This window comes from Onychomys torridus, unplaced genomic scaffold, assembly GCF_903995425.1.
Source record: "Onychomys torridus unplaced genomic scaffold, mOncTor1.1, whole genome shotgun sequence".
In the NCBI taxonomy this organism is placed as follows: Eukaryota; Metazoa; Chordata; class Mammalia; order Rodentia; family Cricetidae; genus Onychomys; species Onychomys torridus.
Window position 1 is genome coordinate 26,361 of NW_023411473.1, and position 9,393 is coordinate 35,753.

The window sequence follows — 9,393 nt, forward strand, 5'->3', positions numbered from 1 at the left end:
TCATATTCTCAAAGACTGTATATAGTACATGAAGAATAATATGGACAAACTAACAGGGATTTGCCATATAGTAAGTCAATGTCATGACCAGGGAAGTATAGTGAAGGCTATGGAGCTCATAGAAGGGCTTCCTGATGAGACTCTGAAGGTTGTAAGGGTTTGCCTACAGAGAAGACTTCTAAGATAACCCCTCAGGGATGAAGAGTGGTTCATCAAAGAAGGGGCCATATGGAAAGATGATGTGGTTGGTGTCTTTAGATGAGAGACAGCATGGTTGTTCAAAAGTCTTGGATGATTCAATTGTCTAGAGCAAAAAGGAGAGACAAAGAAGAAACATTGCCAGAAACAAAACAATGAAGGATAATTTAGGCCATGAAAGAATTAAAACTTCATTGTGAAGACTGTGGAGAATAATCAAAATGGGTTCTGAACAGTGAAATGACTGTTAGATTTTTTTTCAGAACATCTTACTTTTCAAAGGTTTGCACTATGGAGAAGATACTGGGTTGAGGATGAGGCAAAGATAATATTGATCTAGTTTGTTCCATCTATTGTACTCCTTTAAATTTTGTACTTGAGGTGAGGGCCTTCCCCAGCTCACCTGGTCTTGGTCCCTGTTGAATTGACAAGCTGTGGTATGATTGAATATGGGAAGTGAGGGAGAAGATAGGACACCGTTGAATACAGGGCTCTGGCTTGAACCACAGGCTAGATAGATAATTAACTGACATAGTGAGGACAGGAAGGTTAAGGCAATGCTGATGGATTTTTTCAGGGACAAGTTGCATTATAGGTGCTCTTGAAACATTTAAGTGCATCCCCAAATAGTTATTTGGAAACACTGTCTTAGGGCCCAGAGAAAAGCAATTGGGTTTTAGACACAGATATGGATTCATAAGGTGTAGCCAACAACTAAACCTTGAAAATAGACAACTCTGAGATAATTAGAGGACAGTAAAAAGAAGACCTAGACCCAAACTTTAAAGGCATGCCACCATTTAAAAGACAAGCAACATGGAGAAGCTGACACATTTGTAATTCTAACACTCTAGGGGAAGAGGCAGGAGGATCATGAATTAGAGTCCAGCCTAGGCTGTACAGTGACTTCCAGGCAAGGATGGGCTATAAAGAGATAATCTGTCTCAAAAATGGAGGGAAGGAGAAAAAGAAGGAGAATGAGTAGAATGGGTAGGAATTGTTCTAGGTAGAATAGAGGAAGCGATGGTAATGTAAAAGAAGAGCTGAGCTATGCACTCAAGAAAGAAAAAATAATCAAAATTGGTATCATATTAGATGTGGAGATGGACTGAAAAAAAAAAGGGGAGGAAATCAAAGAGGACCTCTGTCTCTGCTATCCATTGAAAGTCTCTCAGTGAATATCTCTTAACAATTGACCACTCTCTTCTCTTGGCTACTCTGAAGTTAGGGAGTCAGAGTCGGTTCTCTGTGGGAGGTGATGCTGACACACTGAATATTCTAAATGAGTGTCTAAGAACATTGTCTGTGTATCACTTGCAGTTGTGTGTCAGGTACAGAGGCAGAAACATTGATCTTGGCTCACGGTTTCAGATGTTTTAGTCTAGAGTTGAATGACTCCATTGTGTTTAAGTCTGTAGAAGAAACAACACAGTGGAAGGACATGATGGGGAAAAGGTGCCGGAAACGCCATAGTGACTAGGTAGCAGAGAGAGTAGTAGGGAAAGGGATCAGGGACAAGGTGGACCCTTCAAAGGAATGCCCTCCTTGACTCACTTCCCCCACACCTATGCAGGGCCTCACCTACCAGTTTCCACCACCTCCCAACTGTCCAATCAGGATTTAAATCCATCAGTCAGTTAATTCATTGGTTAGGTCAGACCCCCCACCCCATGATCTAACTGCACCCTTGAAGCACCATCTCTGAATGTTCCATTGGGGACCAAACCTTTAAACGTGTCTTGGGAGAACATTTCATGTTAAAAGAGCAATCGTTCTGTGGTGGCTTTAGAAAGCCCACTATCTCTACTGGGCAAGAGGTAACATCAGAAGCAGGCAAAGAGTGTTGGGAATGGAGACATGATGTGTCCCAGGATATCACTATGAAATCTCATGGTCTGCTACAGTATCATTATGACCTTAAGAGGCTAAATATTATTCATGGAAAATTACTTGTTTTTTGTTTGCTTGCTTGTTTTTTTTCCCCCTGACTTGATATATAGGTCTCTTGGGTCCCTGGAATTTTGATCTACTACTATACAACACTCTGAAATGTCAATCTTCACACAAAGTTTGGGTGTTGTTGCTTGTTTTATTTTGGGGGGGGGAGGCGCCACCCAGCTCCCAAATAAATACACACAGAGACATATCCTTACTTATGAATGCCTGATCTTAGCTTGGTTTATTTTCTAATAAGCCAGCTTTTCTTAACTTAAATTATCTTGTCTACCTTCTGCCCCTAGGCTTTTCCCATTCTCTTCTGTAAATCTTGCTCTTATTCCCTGGCTTGCTGTGTAGCTGGGTGGCTGGTCCCGGGAGTCTGCCTCTTTCCCTGGCTCCTAGCTCTCCTTCCCCCAGATTTCTTCTTCTATTTATTCTCTTTGCCTGCCGGCCCCGCCCACCCTTTCTCCTGCCTTGCTATTGGCTGTTCAGCTCTTTTATTACACCATCAGGTGTTTTAGACAGGCATAGTATCACAGCTTCACAGAGTTAAACAATTGCAACATAAACAAAATTAATACACCTTAAAATAATATTCTACAACATTTGGGGATTAATTGTGTTCTGTCAAAAGTAACTGCCACTGGGCATAGTGGCACACACACACATCTTTAATCCCAGCACTCAAAAGGCAGAGGCAGGCAAATCTCTGTGAGTTCGAGGCCAGGCTGGTTTATGTAGGGAGCTCAAGATTAGTCAAAGCTATATAGTGAGACACTGTCTCAAATAAACAAATAGTAATTTTCTCAGTAACTAGAAGTTCTGAATCTTAATTTAAATGTGTGTGTGTGTGTGTGTGTGTGTGTGTGTGTGTGTGTGTGTGTATGAGTATTCTGCTTGTAATGTTCATCACATGCATGCCTGGTGCCTGTGGAGGCCAAAAGAGGGCATCATTCATATTTCAATTAATTAATTTTTGCTACAAAGGATATTTTGTTAAGCGTTCATTATTCTACTCTTCGTAGATAATGCGTTCTCTATGATGTCTTGTCTTTTATTGGGCACTGCTTTTGTTTTGACAGGTCATTATTGAGGACGATCATCAGGGAATCGATATGTTTTTACTTGTGTGTAATCCTTTTCTCCACATCTCATGCTACTCGTTATTATTCTCGCACTATAAGTGTCAGGTGCGGTATTGTCTTCTGTCTGCGGAGTATTACCACTTTCTCATGCATGGTGTTGCTTCTTCCTGTTCGCATTTGTAATCTCTATCTTGCAAGTCACATCACCGAGTGTTCAAGTTTTCTCCAGAACACTACTCTGCCTTTTCCTCTCTTTCTTCTCGCACACAATTCCTGTAGTTCTACCTGGTAGGTTTCTGCGGGCTCCCTGCCCACACAGATCTAATACACGATCTATGTGCAACTGTCTAGTCTCATATTTGCAGTTCAGGTCTTCACTTTGGCTGCGTATCGCTCATCTACTATCCGCATAAGTTCTCCCTTCGTTTCTCCTTTTGTTCTCATTCCTTTCTTCATCTCAACACGAGTATGACCAATTGCTTGACAGAGTCCACTGTCTGAGTGCTATGGTTAGCTGTGTGACTGCACGTAGTGCGCTCCACTATCTCGATTACCTCTCAATCCAACTACCTCTTAGTCGACTTCAGCCCACCTCACGGACTGGACGCTACATGCCGTGATAGGTTGGCTGTGCAGCTTGCCTCATCGACTTCTTCTTGATACTGGGTTCTGAATGAGTATGGTCGCTAACTGTCAGTCATCTTGACTCTCGCACAGCACTCTTCATTTCTCATTGCACTGTGGCGGCCATGTGCGTCGCGTCAGCTGTCTTCTTTGGCGCCGCCTCGCTCTCGGCTCTTAGCATGTATGATTGTTTTCAAGTGCACTCCTGGGTCTTCACTTCTGTCGTTCTATATCGTTGTATTGATCGACATCGCATAACTCTGCGGTGAGCGCACACTTGATCTGTTTTACGGCCTAGCCGACTTACCTTACCTCTTCTCATCTCGCCTTAAGAATGGTCTTCTTCACTTCCGTAGTTCTTCCGACGAGCATTACTGCTCCTCTTCACTTTCTATCGAGTGTCCTTATTCCTTTTGAATGTCTCACCTCTTATTCCTTTCATCTGAGGCGTCTCTTGCCCATTACTTTCATTTCCTTTGTTCTATATTTATCACTTTCTTATCTTATGTCACTTATCTCTCTCCACTCTTCTCACCGACTCGCTCGGCCTTATATTTATGATCGAAGAGTCATCAGGGACTTACTCTCTGGAGCTTCTTCTGTCTCGTGTCTATTTTCTGCTGCTCATACTATTCTATTGATACTTTGTGCAAGCATACATCAGGATTTGTGTATTGCACCTCATATCTAATTATCACATTTTACGGTTCGTCTGTTATGCCCACCTTTACAAACTTTATCCACACTCATCGTGAATTGCTCATCAGCTCTACACTCTACTGTGCTACATATAGTACGACGCCTGATTACTCGCCTCCGACTACCTTCTCTTTACTCTCTCTCCATTACTCACAATGGCTATTCCGCTTTATCTCTCTCCGCTCTTCGCCCTTGCTCACATCGGCCGACATACAGTGTTCGGCACCACTAGACACTACGCATGTCACTGACTATCAGTATATTCTCCTCCCTTGCACTGGTCATAGCGGCCACCTCGGTACTCCTCCCTTCCGCCGCTTGCCATCAACTGCTCTTCCAACCAGTCTTCTACTCAATGTCATGTGCCAACATTTACCGCTGCTGGATGGCATGTGTTATAGGAGTACGGAATACGGCGTCGTTGCTGATTATCGGCCATGATGTTCCTTACGCCCTTCAGCCAGACTCTCCTTCCTTTCGTCCATCACGCGCTTGTGTGTGCAACGCACACATGTGCACTTCTATACTTACTCGCAGCCTTCTTACTCGTCCGTCTTTAACTCTATTTTCGCTGCATTTGGCTTCAGGCTTGTGGACTGTCTGCGGGCCTAGCCTTCTGTCGTGTGAGAGGCCCGTGTTCGGCACTTCGGATAATTCTCCTCTGTGCGGGTGGTTCACTGTGAGTGGCTCCATCTGTGAGAGCCTGGCAGCAGGAGGTTGCCGCTTGTCTCCGGCACAGCACTCTTCTGTCTCTCAAACCCTACCTCTTCTCTCTGTGAACGATTGGGAGTACTTGCTCTTCCACTCTGCGCAACTGTCATAATCTGCTTGACATGATATTACGTGTTGTGTCTACGATATCTTAGATGGTATCACGCCTCGTCACGTGCGGCGGCTACCGAGTGCTGTAAGCTTACCTTGGCCATTGTAGACTTGACACTACATACTAATGTGCACCCTTGTCTATAATACTATACGGTGCCCTACTCACTACTTCTTGACTTATCATCTAAGTGGGGACAACGTCTCGCTCAGCTTGGAGACAGGTTAGTGTTCTTTTGTATTAGTACTGGTCTCACGCTGCCGATCTCTCTCCAAGTAGCTGCCTACGGAGCTCTATATATGTCTTGGCAGTTTGGTAGAGCGGTCGGACTTCGCCTTTACATCCTCGGTCTTGTGGCTCGAGCTTTTAGTTTCTTGCGCGCCCGAGGCGGTCAGTGGATGAGCTCGACGATGCTTTCTAACTTGTTCCTTCTTCTCTTCCATGGCTTCACTTGCCTGATTTACTCTGATTCACTCCATGGCGTTTTGGTGGACCATCCGCTCGCGCGGTCGTTGCCGCCTCGTGCGCAGCCGTTGACTCGTGTGCTCAGCGGCTCGCGCGTGCGTCTCCTGCTGCACAGCTATTTGTCAGATCGTTGTCTGCTCATGCTGTGTATAGCCTGGTTCGCTCATCACTCGTGTAGTGAGTCTCTCTCACTACCTGGTGTCTCGTTCGTCACCCACATCGCTCATTCTTGTTATTCCACGGTCCGCGACTGCACTGCCTCGGCCGGCACTGTGCTTACCGTCGTCGTATTGCTTTGTCACTATCTTAGGTCATTTGTACCGGTGCTTCTTTTTCGTAATAATTATGTATGCTGTAGTGAGGATTCACACAAAGACCGGTTAGCCCGATAGGCTTTAATGTAGATCCAAGCCCTCTTGTTTCATACTTGTACTGTACTTTATAGCCTATTCATCTACACGGGCAATCTCATTACTTCCGTTCTAAATTTGTGCTTCCAAAATCTCATTGCTTATCCATGTTTCTCTAAACTCACCCTGAAGGCATGATCCTCTTATGTGACAATTATCAACAATTTTGGCCGATTTTTAGTGGTACGAGTCATTATTTTATCTTCGGGAAATTAAGTTGTATTCTCTTTGTTTATTTTTGTAATTCGGCACGCTCCTTTTCATAATGAGTCTTTGTTCTTCTTCTAAATGCTTCTAGAATCTTCCTAATCACTACTATTAGGGCACTTGCCGCTCTAATGATTAGGTTAAAGCCAAGTTCACATTTGAGTGAGGTCATGCTCAGTGTTTCCTTTCCGTATCTATTGCTCCTGTCTTGCTTGGCTTATGCAGTGTTGATCAAAATAAAAAAAAATCAATGGTTGATGTTTGGAATTTCAGAGATTTTTACCTAAGAATTTGTATTATTTACATTGTAATAATGTCAGAAGATCCTATGACAGATATCACCATGTTAAGTGACTGGCTCTGCCCTTTGATGATTCAGTTTAGCAAACTCCTTATCATCTCCACTCAGCATGTTTTCATTTTCTCTCAGCAAGTTAATTACTTGCCTTAGAACACTTGACTCTGACTTTTAGAGGCTCTTTTAGTCTGCTCTTATGCTGAACACACACCACACCAAACACACCACACACACACACACCACACACCACACACACACACACACACAGAGAGAGAGAGAGAGAGAGAGAGAGGAGAGAGAGAGAGAGATTCCTAGATATTATGTACATTCTCAACTAAAGAAAAACCAGGATTCTTTTACTTCACTATTTTGAACCTAATTCCCGTTTGACTTAGAGCCAGAAGTATTTAGACATTAAAGACTTTTAATCTCAGAGATTTTGACTGTAACTGACTGAAGTCAGAAACGAATGTAGTGTTACCGAGAGAAAATTCAAAACCATGGAATTGTAAAGAAATATCTGATCTCTTGAAGGTAGCAGAGAAGTGAAAATGAAAGGAAGGAATGGACATAGATCATAGGATGCTATAGTCAGATATATTTGCTTACTATTACTGAGAAGTCCAATTCCTGTTTCTCCCACTAAGATCACCAGTCGAGGTCTTCAGACCTGGAAGACAGAAGAAATTCCAGCCAATAAACTATCCATTGCATGGCAGCTACCACAATATATCCTAGTTACCGCAGCAGAGGTCATGTTCTCCGTCACAGGACTTGAATTTTCTTATTCCCAGGTAATACTTTTGCAAATAGAAGTGGTGACACCACTTAGAAAATAGTGAGTTTCAATTCTGATACTTCTCACCTAGGCATGTCCTCCTAAGACCTCCACCTCTTTAGTTTGTGAGTTCCTTATCTATGACCCTGGACAGTCATCTTGATTTCCAGGATCATGACATTGCAGCATTTAACTCTATGTTGTTTTGCTCTGGGGGAAAAAAGGATGAAGACTGAGGGCTCTAGGGTTAGACTACTCATGTTCAAATATTGGCTGCATGACCTGTTTTGGAATAGGAATAAGTAAATTATCTCTCTAATTGTTTGGTTTCCTTTTCTTTACGTCCTTTTTACTTTTCTTATATTTTTACAGTACCATAGTAATACAGATTGTCTCTTAAGGTTGTGACAATAATTGTATGATATAATAAATTTAAACATCCAATGAATAGATCCACTATCTTCTTGCTGCTGTATTATCACCATCTCATGAGTCGATGCAACAGCTGAACTTAGCGAGCAAGATGGGAAATGGAAGCTTTTCTGGGACGTGTTTCATGGATAGGCTCAAGGTGGATAAGGAGTTTGAATGTTTACAGATGTGTTCTTCCTAGACACCATCTAGCATGAAATCTGTGCTCCAGGCAGCCTGGTTGTTGACAGTTGCAGTTGGGAACATCATTGTGCTTGTTGTGGCACAGTTCAGCGGCCCTGGTACAGGTATGGATCCGAGGGGAAGAGGATCTCAAGTCCTTCCCTCCCAACTTCCTCATCTCCCTCTTCCTCAGCCTCTAGATCCCCCATCAGTGAGATGAGGGTTAGATGGGTTAGATAACCGGCTTTGCCAGGAAATAAGCATATGCATGTGGCAATGATGACCACCATGTACCTGTGGGAAAGGAGAGCAGTCAGCCTAGTGTTCTGCAAAGAAAAAGTGGCTCAGGTTGTGATCCCCTAGTCATCTTCCCATCCTGCCACCCCAAAGTATCCCACACACACTTTTTTTAGGTTTCTTCATAATATTCTCTTTTGTTTATTCCTTCCTGCAGTGGGCCAAGTTCATTTTGTTTTCCTGCTCCTGCTGGTGATCTGCCTGATTTTCTCCATCATGGGCTACTACTATGTTCCTCTAACAAAGGGTATTCAGGAGCCAACGGATAAGCAGGTTCCTCAGATGATCAACCTAGAAACCAAGAATACAAGGCTCTGAAGATTCACCGGACTCGTGACTGATTCCTGGCTCTGGTTTCAGTCATCTCTTATCTTCGAGCATATTTCACCCCTGCCAGGTTAGGAGAAGGAAACAGCATTTTATCTGAGTGGATCTTCTCCATTTTTCTACCACAACAGAGGCAAATCTAGGACTAGGTTTTCAGTTATATCTTTAAACAAGAATGCAAGACACTCTGTGTCCTCCGGGCTATCAATAAGCTCACTAAACATTAGGCAATGTCTCTCAAGTTAGCCTAGTATCTCCAAATGGCCATGAAAATACAAATGTGTCATAGAGACAAGTCGCTGTGGGTATGCTAAGTTTGGGAGACTCCTTTATCAGGTATTTAGAACTGATAACTCCACTTGTTGACATGTTGGTTTGGGACAAAAGTGCAGAATAATAGAGGAATGGTATTTCAGTTTCTTTATCAAGTAGTACAATTGTATTGTTCATGAAGATATCAAGATGGCATGTTGATGTGATCTAATCAGAGGCTAAGTTGTCAAGCCTCTAGCAAGTTTAATATGGAATTTTAATGGCAGGCTACGATGGCATTTTTATTAGAGCAACAGAAGATACATCTTTCTGATTACCACAAGTGTTTCGATCTACTCAATCCAAACACCCCTTTATCGGTAGCTGACAAACTAATA